This window comes from Acomys russatus, chromosome 4 (genome assembly GCF_903995435.1).
Source record: "Acomys russatus chromosome 4, mAcoRus1.1, whole genome shotgun sequence".
NCBI classification, from domain to species: Eukaryota; Metazoa; Chordata; class Mammalia; order Rodentia; family Muridae; genus Acomys; species Acomys russatus.
Genome location: NC_067140.1, coordinates 85,292,364 through 85,305,683, shown reverse-complemented (window position 1 = coordinate 85,305,683; position 13,320 = coordinate 85,292,364). Strand labels below are relative to the sequence as shown.

General features: G+C 45.1%; 2 pseudogenes; one reads left to right on the top strand and one right to left on the bottom strand.

The window, feature by feature from the left end:
• Positions 1 to 291: 291 nt before the first annotated feature.
• LOC127188500 (F-box/LRR-repeat protein 19-like) lies at positions 292 to 5,621 on the bottom strand (annotated as a pseudogene).
• A 1,630-nt stretch (positions 5,622 to 7,251) lies between these two features.
• LOC127188499 (tumor suppressor candidate 2-like) lies at positions 7,252 to 13,099 on the top strand (annotated as a pseudogene).
• Positions 13,100 to 13,320: the final 221 nt, after the last annotated feature.

Genomic DNA, 13,320 nt, shown 5'->3' with positions numbered 1-13,320 from the left:
ACCCACATGTCAGCTCACAACTGTCTGTAACTCCAAGATCTGAACACCCTCACACACAGACATATATGCAGGCAAAACAGCAATACATATTGAAATAAAAATAAATAAGTTAATAAAAAGATTACTTTTTAAGATAATTGATCCTTTCTTTGTAATCACAAATTGCAGTCTGTCAGTGAAAAGCAGCAACTGGCTAAAAAATTATCTTGCTTGCTTTCACTTTGTTGATCTATAACACGCTGCTTAGTTGTGAATATATGTAGGTTCTTGGGAATAATTTGTTTTCCTCACCTGCAATGTGAAAAAGGTTTTCGTGTAAAAATATTGGGGTATATACTGTTTTTACATGGCCAATCACTAAAAGAAAAATAGAATGTAATCACTTTATAATGCTTGGAAGTTGTTTGTTAGGATATGTAAGCTATAAGAAAAAATAAAGTTGTTGGAATGTGCCTTGCTTCATCTACCGTGTGTGTGTGTCTGTGTGTGTGTGTGTGTGTGTGTGAATATTCCCTCCTTTTTTATTTTTCTTCTTTGCTAGGGACAAGCAATACTGGACCCCAGCTGCTGGCCAAAGGGAGAACAGGATCCAGTAAATCAAGCCAGATTCCATCAGAGAAACGTCTGGTGAGTGATCAGTCACCAACTCTATGTCCTGCCTCAATTTACCCTGTACTGTTCAAGCTGGCTTAGCAGAAATGTACAGAGGCTCACCTTATTAAATACACTCACAGGCTTTCTCTCCAGTATGAACTTTTCATGCCTTCGAAGATGACTGGGACATATGAAGGCTTTACTATACTCATTAAATTCATAGGGTTTCTCCCCAGTATGTGTTCTTTTATGATATTGGAAACTACTGTGATATGCAAAGGTTTCACCATATTAAATACCTTTAGAGTGTCTCTCCACAGTGAATTATTTCATACCTTTGAGGATGGCTCTGATGTGCAAAGGCTTTACCACATTGAGAATATTCAGAGTGTTTCTCTCCCATGTGACTTCTTTCATGCCTGCAAAGATAATTAGAGCATGTGAAAGCTTTCCCACATTCACTACACTGAATTAATTTTCTCTGTTAATTAATTTTACAATTGGGTCTAATGGTAAAGAGGAACCAGATCATAAGGTTTAATCACTTTGTTTACATTTGTGGTGTTCCCCTTCTCTATGTGTTGAGTCTCTGAAGATACCTATGGTAGTGAGAGCATTTATTACATGGCTCACATTTATAGCATCATTTTTCTATATGATGTTTTTCATATATTTGAAGAGAACTGGAAGAACTCAGAGCTTTACCACACTGACGGCATTCAAAAATTTTTCTATACTGTGAGTCATACCACATTTGAAAACTGAACCAGGACAAACAGATTTTTCACATTCTTAGTACTCAGAGATTTTCTGCAGTGTGAGTTTGTGGAGGTTCACAATGATGGTGGAAAACCAATTAATTGTAAACTTGTATCATATTCATAAAGTCTAATCAAACTGGGAACTCCTACATATCTTCTCATTGTTCTGGAGAGAGGTATGTTGCTTCTTTCAATATCCCTATGCTCACATGGTTTGTATCCATTGTGACATAGGATACACCCACTAAGAATAAAAAATGACAGGTTTCCACATTGTGTTCTGTTTGATTCTTGCTCCTCATAGACATGGTATGAGATTAGGGTTTCTCCACAACACCATTCATGATTACCATAAACTGCCCTCTCACTGATCTTAGCAGCAGGACTACAAGTCTATGCCTAACACTAGCAATGCTGTGGACTTTTTGCTTAAAGAAGATTTTGCACACATACTGATCACATATTCAATGTGTATTCCTTTTGCAATATCCTAGTATGAAACTAAAACGACTGGCAGTTTTACAGCACAGCTCTAATCGGGCTACGATTGAAATAGTGACATCTGTTAAGTCACTGTTTCCTTGTTTCAGTTCTTAGATGAATGTCTTAAGAACACAAATCAGGGCTGGAGAGATGGCTCAGAGGTTAAGAACACTGTCAGCTCTTCCAGAGGTCCTGAGTTCAATTCCCAGCAACCACATGGTGGCTCACAGCCATCTATAATGTGATCTGGTGCCCTCTTCTGGTTTGCAGACATACATGCAGGCAGAGCACTGTATACATAATAAATAAATAAATTGAGGAGAGAGAAAAAAAAAAAAAGAACAGGAACCAGATTCCTGAACTTGAGGTGTGTGGTTTTGTGAGAATGTAATAATCATCACCGAACTTAAAGCAGTGGGTTTTGTTTTTTGCCATGTGTTTTTGTTCATTTGTTTTTTGGTTTTTTGTTTGCTTGTTTGTTTTTTGAATATTCTGAGTTTTATAACAAACCGTATTGTACAGACTTGGGGGTTTAGGGGTCCAGACCGGCTAGGTCCCACACTTGCCCCTTGCTGGGTTACTTTATTCCCTCCCTCAAGCACCCCCAAGGTCAGGCCTTTCTCCAACCCCAGGCCCACCCCTCCCATCTGCCTTTGGTCTGCCCAGGACCCACCCCCAACCTACACACCTTCTGGTAACCTCAGGTATGTGGATAGATAGATTCCCCTTCCCTACACCCATGTGGTACAATCCAGTTCCCCCTGGCCTAAATTGAGTGGGACCTGGACCCAACTCCTCCCTCAGGCTCTTGAAACCCCACACTCACACTGGAAGAAGGAAAGGGGTGGGGAGAGGGGAGGGGGGACCTGCCAAGAGTATGTTAACTAAGTTCCCACAGCAACTAAGAGGGACTGTTTCCAGTCTTAGCGCTGATTTCCAGAAGGGTCCATTGACTGCTATTTCCATGGCAAGCAGGAGTGGCAGTTCCCTGGGCAAATGGGACACAAGTTTCCATGACATGACAGAATGGGATGAGCCAAGCTGGAGGAGTCCCATCTTGCCCATTTTTAAGCTGACATCCCCCATCAGGTCAGAGTGGTGAAGCTGTTAGAGATAGTAATGAAAGAGAGCTGGGGGGGGGGGGTGGGACAGTCCAAATGGAGTGCCCATTAGCCCAGTTTAGGTAAAGCTGGTCCCCTCACATCACAGCCCGCCAGATCAGAGATTCCCCTGGTTCAGTACAGACGAATGTTCAAGTATTGTGTAGAGAGCCAGGCAGGGGTCTGGGCTACCCCTCACCACTCCCCTGAGCCATGAGCTGAACAGCAGGTTGACCCGTGGCCCCAACTCCTTGTAATAGCTGCCATTTTCAGTGACGTTCAAGGAGTCAGGGTCAGGGAAAGAACTGAAATCTGGACAGAGGGAAGGGAGAGGGGTAACCCCACAGAGAGGGAACGAGTCCCACATCTGCTCCTCTCCCAGACCCCAGTCCTGGCAGTTCCTGGTTTGTAGAGCCCCCTATCTGACTCCTGGATCCCCAACTGCTCCTCTGGTTTCCCCTTTTTGGACCCCCATCACACCCCAGTGGCCTTTGTTCCATGAACCCTTGTTGGTCTGCTCTCTGCCCTCCCCGCACCCATCCATCACCTCCCACAGCCCCGTGGCGCCCAGTATCCTGTTCCCTCACTCTTCTCTACTAAAAAATTGCACCTTCACCACCCCACCATCCCTTTGGCTCAGCACCTCCCCTGTACCTCTTGACCACGCCCACAAGGGGATGGAGAACAAAGCAGGTGGAAGGCAGAGATGGGAGGCAAAGATCCCCAAAGACACCAGTGTAGGTGGGAAAGGGGAAGGCTGGCTCAAGTCTCTGGGTAGACTGTCAAGTCATGAAGAAAATAACCTGGCCTCACATTAGGGGGTGAAATGAGGGCAAGAGGCCCAGGAACTGGGAGTCTTTAACATCCTTAATCCAGTGGAGGTCCAAGAGCTGCGGTGTGGGCAGTGGGGTGGAGCTCAGGGCAGAGATGGAGAGCCAGGAGCACCCAGAAAGCATCAACTCCTGCAAGCCTTGCAGTCGGTTCAGAAAACACATGAGCTGCTTTTTGTGGAAACACCTGTCCAGCTGAGGTCCAGAGCACATGGCTGGCGGCAAACCACCCAATTAAGCATGGGTGGGGTCATGGACTTCCTCCGGCTTAGCTCCATCCGAGGCCACAGACACTTGTAGCACCAGCAGCTCAAAGTCCTGCAGACTCATGCAGAAACATAACTCTTGGAGCCCAAGGTGCTGGAAGACAATATAGCCATGCAGCCCGAGGCAGCAGGCAAAGAAAGGCAGATTGTCAGGCTCAGGGCTTGGGGGTGGGGGCACATAACTGTGGAGGCTATGGTGATGGGGCAGGGCCCAGAGGCCAATAGAACAGTGGTCTCCCACTGCCAGGGCATTTAGCCCACCGCTACCCCATGGTTTTCCTTCTCAGCAGAGCTGCCCCAGGCTGGCTGAAGGCCACTCCAGGCCTCCCCAGGAGCTTTGTCCTCACTAAGCGATGTGCCCTAGGAGTCTGAGTCTGTGTCTGAGTCCTAGGAGGAAGAAGAGGTATCAGGCACCCGCTCCAGCAGCTGGCATATACGCTTGAAAGGCTGGAGTTTCTCCCTCTGTGGTGATGGGGATGGCACTGCCGGGCCCTCAGCAGAAGCTATAGGTGGCTTGGGTTTCTCACAGTTCCCGGGAGAAAGCCCAGGGTGACAGGATGAGAATGCCTGGCTGGGATTCAGAACCCTGGGGGGGGGGGGGGGGGGCAGAAGGCCAGGGCTGCCTGGGTCTGCTCCCAGGAGGAGGCAGGCATCTTCACCCACCTTCTTCAAGTGCCTCGCTTGGCCTCCTTTCACCTTTTTCCCTGGGGTAGGGGTCTCATTCCCTGCCTCCCACTCCTTCCGTTTGGGGTCCCAGACACATCGTCAGGGGGAGGGACAGCAGGTAAGGGTCCCTTTCTTCTGGGCAGAGGTGGAGGTGGTGGCTCCTCTGTCAGCTTCCATCCACCCCCTCACCACTGTCAACCCTACGGCACCCTAGACCCTCACCTACATCCTTGTCCATCCTTCCTGGGTACCTTGGGGGCACTCACAGCAGCTGGGGATCTCTGAATTGATAGTACCCTCAGCCTTTCCCATCTTCAGGCAGCCAGGGTGGATGATCTCGTTGCAGACTGTACACTCCATGAGGCTCAAACCAAACTTCTCTTCATCCACCTTCCTCCTTCCCAGCTTCCTCCTTCCCAGCTTCCTCACACAGAAGGCACACAGCTGTGTGTGGGAGCACGGGCGCAGCGCACTGCCAAAGCAGGCAGGACTGCTTCATGCGCCCACCCTGCCGATGCCTCCAGTTTCTTCATGTCTCCTCAGAAATGGCAGACCCTGCACTCACTTCACACACACGCACACAGCTGTGTGTGGGAGTATGGGCACAGCGCACTGCCGAAGCAGGCACGACCGCTTCATGCGCCCGCCCCGCCGACGTATCAAGCTTCCTCATGTCTCCTCAGAAATGGCAGTCCACGTACTCAGTTCGCACACGCATCGAGCATGGGCGCAGCGCACTGCCGAAGCTGGAAAAACTGCTTCATGCGCCTGCTCCGCCGACGCCCCTGGCTTCTTCATGTCTCCTCAGAAATAGCAGTCCCCGCACTCAGATAGCACACAGGCCTGGCAGCGGCGGCAGCAGGTTCCGCGTTGGTGCGCTCCAGGCCCAGGGCCCTGGCTGCGCGACGACATTGGGGGTGTCAACACCACCGAAGCCTCAGGCTCTCACGTGTCCCGGGAGCCATCTCCCTGGCTGGTCCGCGGCCAGTGGCGCCGCAGGGCGGGAAAGCCTCGGTCCAAGCCTCCTGAGGAGGGCGGGACAACAGCGAATGGAGGTCGGGAGCGCGGAGGCCAGGCCCTCCCACCGGCTGCTGCAAGGCCCTTCCAAGGGAAGGTCCTGCTCTGGGGGGCTCAGTCACTCAGCCACTCCAGGCCAACGGGGGGCTCCTTGGGCACAGGGTGCGCAGATTCTGCCCAGGCCACACTCAGTCCCGGTACGAGTCTCAGCTCCCCACCCCCACCTCTCCCCAAAGCCCCCCTACCCTTAACTGGCCCCTTCCCAGCTCCAACTGTATAGCCGTCCAGGGAAAGATCCAGGGCTCCACACCATTTCCGGGGTTCAAACCCCTCCCACGGCTGGTTCATGGGGGGGAGGGGGGGTCACTGCAACCTGCCACCCTACCCTGGGCCCCCTGACCCACAAAGACAGGGCAAAGAGGGGGGGGGGTCGGTTTTTTCGTTTTTTAACACTGTTGCTTTTCTTTAAAACTTGCCGGGCACATTAAAATTTCTTCTGCAAGACATGAATCAGCTTGCACATGGAAATTACCCTCCATGTCTTCTAGAACTTGACAACGTTCTTCAATATTATGGTCTCCCAAATTGTAGCTTAAAATATAGTATCAGAAATATATTATATATTATTGGAAATTAGGAAAATTGAAGTTATTATACCCAGAGTCTCTAAGAACCATGCCTGATTTATTCGCCTCATTCTTCCTCATTCTCAATTGAAAATTCAGAAGAACATCAGTAACAGAGAAACATTTGTCCCCTGACTTTAAAAAGCAAAACATAATTCAGTCCTACCTATGTCAGCTTGGTTCGTGTAGGGCTCCAGCATCACATCCTTGTAGAGACTCTTCTGGGAAGGATCCAGCAAAGCCCACTCTTCCCAAGTGAAGTTCACATGCACATCATCATAGGTCACTGCATCCTAAAGTGTGCTGTACATGTGTACGCAGAAAGCAGGGTACTGACATCACTGTACATGTCTGCGCCATTGACAACATAGTCATGTGACTCTGGTGCTTCCTCCACTCATTTCCAGACACAAAAGTTCTACTGTAACCACCAAGTCATTTTAGAAGGAAACTGAATAATGAGGTTCATCTCCATCAAGGGCCAGCCTTGACACACACGTTAGTATTTGCACAGGACACAGTGTTGGCAGATTCCAAAGAACCATCTGGTGCTTTATCAATTGAGCTATTTGGTTTTTCTGGCTCTTCTGCTGCCAAAGCCGCTCCTTGGCTAAGGAGTCCACTGTTTAACAGCTGAGGCTGTGACAGTTTCCTGTGCAAACAGCAGGAGGCTGTAAAAGAAAAACCTGAGTCTGCTTTTAGGCTCAGTGGCTGCCTTGGGCGTCCAACAGTGGCTGCTGGACGCTAGAGACCTGAAAAAGACCAAGGAACAGTTCTGGGCTGGTTTTCTTGTGGCCAGCTAGACAAGGGGGGGGGGGAAGAAGAAAAAAAGACTTTACACATACACTCATACAAGTAAAATAAACATGGGCTTTGAAAAGCAGATTCCCACAAGCTTTCCTGCGGTGATGGCGTTGATTGTAGCAGTCTCTTTTGCGAAGAATGCAGCAAATCCAGGCCATCCTCAGGGAACCCTGACCCTGGCTGTGGCTCTTCCACTATATCAGCTCACGTAAGCAATGAGACAAGCAGACAGGTACACGTTCATACACACAAGGGAGTTCCCAACTTTACACACACACACACATGCAACATGTAGACATTTAAACATGCATACACATATCTATTCACATATATACACAGACACACAGTAAATGGGTAGGACAGGCTCCAGCAAGCCCCTCTCTCTTTTATTCTTGTCCTAGGTTTTTATCTCCCCTACACAATCATAACACAGAAGGGGAATGAAAGTAGGACTATTGATTTTAAGTTATTTCATTAGAACTATATCTAACTGAACATTTTTTGCTCATTAAAGTTTAAATAGTAGTTTTATCTATAAGCTCACTGAGTTCCAAGCAGAAGCGTCATCTTTTTCTTATTTCCTATGTACATTATGTGTTCCAAACAAGAGTTTTTGGTGTCAAGGTTGTCATCAAAAAACAGGTGTCTGTCCTGTCTTGTATAGAAAACCATTTGTTCTTTATTTTTATATTCATATGGTCTTTCTTATTGTGGTAAACACCTAGAACTCAGCCTGGACTAAACCTAGAATGAATGCATTCCCTTGATCATTAATTTGTTTCAATCTTGCTTTTCTTTCTGGTATAACTCATGTGGTTCGCAGAACTCCTAGCAGTTTTTTGCTAATTTGTAGGAGGGCTAGAAGTTACTTGAATCTATTCAGAAATCACTATCAGGAACAATATAATCACCTTCATAAGATTATGCAGGAAATCTGCATAATGCATTATGCAGACACAAGACAGAAGCATGGAAAGACAGTGTAGCAACAGGAAGCAGTTTTGAGGCAAAATCACTTAGGCTTTTCCTAAACCCAGGATACAGCTGTGAAAAATGAGTGGGCTGCCTCCAGAGGCTCACAGGCTTGCTTCTGCCAATCCTGAATAGCTCTTGGCATTTGTCATTTCTGTGCCCTTTGAACAGGAAATAGCCTTGCAGGAGAAATGCCAATTAACAGACAGAGAGAGAGAAGCACACAGACCACACATCAGAGAAATTGTAGGAACAATTACTAACTACAGAAATGGTGGGCAAGCTGGGTGTACTTGCTCATGCCTTTAATCCCTGCACTCAGGAGGCAGAGGCAGGTGCCAGCCTGTTCTATGCCATGACGTACATATTAAGATCCTGACTCTCTTCAAAAAAAATCAATCAAAAAAAAAAAAAAAAAAAAAAAAAAAAAGACAGAAAGAACTCCGAGGTCGTTACTGAAGTTCCTACAAAGAATTATGCATTCACTCCTGTTTGATATTCATCTTCCTTAACCCTGAGGCACCCAGTTTACACTGTAACAATAGTAAGATTTTAATAAAAAGGAATGCATGTTTAAACATTTATAAATGAACAGAAGGAATTAATAGCAATATAAATGTAATAAATATAAATAGCAATATAAATAAACAAAATAGGGCAGGAGAGATGGCTCACCAGTTAAAAGCTCTTGCAGGTATTGAAAATAATTGAGGTAAGCTGGGCATTGGTGGTGCATGCCTTTAATCCCAGCACTTGGGAGCCAGAGGCAGGCAAATCACTATGAGTTCAAAGCCAGCCCAGTCTACAAAGTGAGTCCATGACAGCCAAGGCTACACAAAGAAATACTGTCTTGAAAAACCAAAAATAATAATAAAAAAATAAATTAAGAAAAAGAAAAATGAAGGAAAAAATAATTGAGGTCAATTGTCATTATTTACATGGGGCTCACAACTATTCATTATTCCAAGTTCAGGAGTTCTGACAGCAGTTAAGAGGATGCACACATGATATACATGTTCACGCATATAGGAAAAATACTCACATTCATTCAAACAATTCAGAGCAAACACATGTAGGAAGAATGTCACACACGTGCAATCCAATGACTCAGAAACCTCAGGTCATATTAATATCATGAATACATGCCATCCTAAAAAAGCAGAATACACTCTCAGCCAAATTTCAAAATTCAAGATGTAGATGAAGATCAGCACAACAGCATATGCTTCCTTGTACAAAAACCTACATTCCAATAACTTCTGCTAACTTTATTTTAAAAAACAAACAAACAAAAAAGAACAGGGAGCTAGGGAGATGGCTCAGAGGTTAAGAGCACTGACTGCTCTTCCAGGAGTCCTGAGTTCAATTCCCAGCAACCACATGGCTCAAAACCATCTATAATGTAATCAGATGCCCTCTTCTGGCCTGTAGATGTATATGAAGGAAGAGCACTGTATACATAATGATAAATAATAAATATTTTTTTTAATTAAAAATTAAAAAAACAGCCAGAAATGTTGGCCCACATCTAATCCCAGCACTCTGGAGCCAGAGTCAGGTGGGTCTCTAAGTTTGATGCCTGTCTGGTCTATATACTTACTTTCAGGAAAACTAGGACTATACAGAGAAATTTTGTTTCCAAAAACAGAAACAAAAACAACAAATTTAAAAATATAAAAACAGCAGAACAGCAAATTAGCTTAGCATTGGGTAGCAATAGCTTCTACTGTATCTTATGTGATTTAGGGATAGAGTCTATACTGATGCAGGCATGACAGCATGAGAAGGAAGTTGACCGATCAGTTTCAACCACAACACAGTAGACACAAAGAACAGGAAATGGATTGAGTCTACAGACAACCAAATTTCATCCCCAATAAGGAATCTTGTTGAATGGTTATTAATATTTATACTTTTAATATAATCAGTGCTTATTCCTTAAACGAAACACCACACAGAGAGACTAGGATCTGTTTAATTAGCAGAGAGCATAATAATAAGCCTCCAAGCTAGTATAGCTTCCTGCCATTCAGATTTCCCACATTATAATTGCTTTTTACTCACCTACATGGTGCCGTTCATTTCTCCTAGTGTTTCCTGGGCCCCGCCACAAGCATCCTTCCTTTCCTTCCTGGTCTTTCTCCTCCCCTCACTGGACCAGGATGTCCCACCCTAGTCTCTGTTATTGCTCAGCACTGGCTAGTTGACTTTTATAGGCAATAAAGAGAACAAATGGACATGTCAACACAAACTTGACACCAGAGATACTTGAAATAGACATCACAATGCAAACTAGATAGTGGGGTAGAGAAATCAGCATTTGAATGAACAAGACTAAACTGTACACAATACACCAAGAGAATCTAGAAAGGCTCCTACTACAAAAACAACCATAAGCTCCCCAAAGAAAATCACAAAGGCCAGACAAGTGTTCAAAGACAGCCTCTAATTTAGGAGCTTTTTGACTCAAACAACTGCATTCTCACCCTGGTCACTGTAGGCTTATGGTCATCCTATGATGCAAATGAATTTAATCTAATTGTAATGATCCTAATAATCTGGAATAGCATGTTCACTGTTCAAATGCCCAAAGCTACAACCTCTACACTGTTCAAATGTCCAAAGCAACAGCCTCTACACTATTCTAATGTCCAAAGTCGCTTCTGACAATTATGACAATCTCTTGATTGACACATCTTATAAAATCATTACACAAGTTCTCTCTTTCCAACATACAATGGCACAGAATACTCCTTCTCATTCCAATAAACAGGAATGTGTACACAGTGAGGGAAGATTAGACCAAGGCAAGAAACTCAGCAGGGCAAACACCAAATCCTGCAGCTCTGTCTCACACACATGGATCTTCACGTCAAAGGGCTTAGATGGCCCTATTCCTGTACCTTTTCATACATCCCTCAGTTTGGTTACTTCCACTCCCTATCTGCATCTCTCCATGCAGATTTCTCAATGGCTTAAGTGTCTCAACATCTTGTTTGTGGTCTCAAAATGCAATTTAGGCTTCATCCTCACAGTTTCAATGCAATGAACTCTTAGAGTCTCCTCACTGGGACTATGAAGGTGCCAAACCTAAATAGCTGGGACATTGCTGAACTGAAACCACAGAGGAAGAATCTTTGCATTTTGCCATCTTTGTTTCCAGAACCAGCACAATAAGGCAATCCTGTCAAGATTGGCTTCTATGTTGGGATGGACCTTGCTATGCTTGGACCACAGTAGCAGCAGGTTTTATATGAAGTTTCATCGTGGGACTAGGAATCACTTTGCATACTCTTTCCATTAATTTAAGGCTTAGCAGGAAAAGGAATTATTGCTGTTAAGGCACCTTGTTAGGCTTCCTACCCAGATCAAGGGCCCTCTTTCTTTTCTCCTTGAAAAGTCCTGTCTCTGTTGCAGCATCTGACTGCAATCTGAAACTGCATAGTGCTGTTTTTGTCTACAAACCGCAGATTTTGTATTTACTTCTGGTGCACATTTTGCTTTTTTTTTTTTTTTTTTTTTTTTTTAATGTAGTCCTGAGTGAGTCACAGGTATTAACCATTCAAAAGTTTCAATATTCCATCTAAGAATCAGTCCACTGATTTTCAATTCTGTCTCAGGACATGAGCAGAATAAGAAACAGTTTGGGAAATATCATACAAATGTTCTCTAGCTAAATTTTTCCCAGGGGCTATTTTCTGCTGAATCCCTATGACCTTAACTTCCTCTGTCTGAACTACTCAAAACACTCTGACCTTCCAGGTACTACAGGAACAGCCAATTAGGCTCAATTTCTGATATTTTCCACATTCTTCCCAAAGAGAACTTCCCAGGATCTGTGCAACAGCAAAATCACTTTTTGTGTACCATTTTTTTGTTTTAACTTGCTCCATGCTCTAATCAAAAAGCATCTCAGGTGGTAATCATCAGTCACACAATCTCTCACAGACATAGTAACCAGACATTCTAATGAGAGCATGCCCTCAAATGAGGCTCCCTCACATGACTGGGGTCTGAAATGTTGAGAGCTGAAGCTAATTAGGACACAGAGACATTAATATGTGAGAAAGTTTGAAAAGCCCCAAATCTGGGCTGGAGAGATGGCTCAGAGGTTAAGAACACTGTCTGCTCTTCCAAAGGTCCTGAGTTCAATTCCCAGCAACCACATGGTGGCTCACAACCATCTATAATGAGAGCTGGTGCCCTCTTCTGGCCCGCAGGCAGAACACTGTATACACGATAAATAAATAAATAAATATTAAAAAAAAAAAAGAAAACCATGTCAATCATTTAAGTAACAAAAACCCAAACATTGATGATTACAACTGGAAAACACAGACTTGCCAATAAATGAGAGGCAAACCTTTAGGATCAAGAAAAGACAACTAACACTGTTTCTCCACAAAGAGGTCCCAAAGTAACAAAAGCTAAAATAACTCATAACACACTCAAAATCAAGTAAATAGATACCAAAGAGAAGAATACAAAGAATCAAGGAGCAGCGGCAGAACCTGAGACGGGGCAGGGCATGGTCATGCCCACCGCACTGTGAGAGCCCAGTAGCCTCCAAGCTCCCATGGGGCTGACAGGGGCAGCAGAGGCTCCAAAGCTTGGGGCTTCTGGCCCTTTGCCTCTGCTACCTGGGTGGCCAGGCGGCGGGCGCTGAGCAATCTGTGGTGCAGTCTTGAGCCCGAGGGTTGCCTTCCTTCTCACTCACACGCCGAGGCTCCATGTTCTATGATAAAGATGGGGATCTGGGGCACGAGTTCTATGAGGAGACAACTGTCACCAAGAATGGACAGATACATAAGAACCTGATTCCTCAGGGCATAGTGAGGCTGGATCCGCCCCCCCCCCCCCCCCGGCCCGAATCCATGTGGATTTCCCCGTGATGCTCTATGAAGTGTGAGCCTGTGGCATGGCAGACACAAGCACCCACTGCCCCAGCAAGAAACTCCCAGGATCAAGGTGTAGCTTCCGTTCAGGAGTCAGGCAGACGCCGCAACCCTGAATAAACTAAACAACGTTGGACCAGAAAACAAACAAACAAAAACAACAAAGAATCAATGAAACAGAGTTGAATCATTGCAAATAACCAAAATAGAATATGCAAATTTTAATAATTGGAAACAAAAAGGACATACAAGCAGACAATGAGGAAATCCTGAGAATAGTTAAGGACACACTTTAAAAACCTGGAC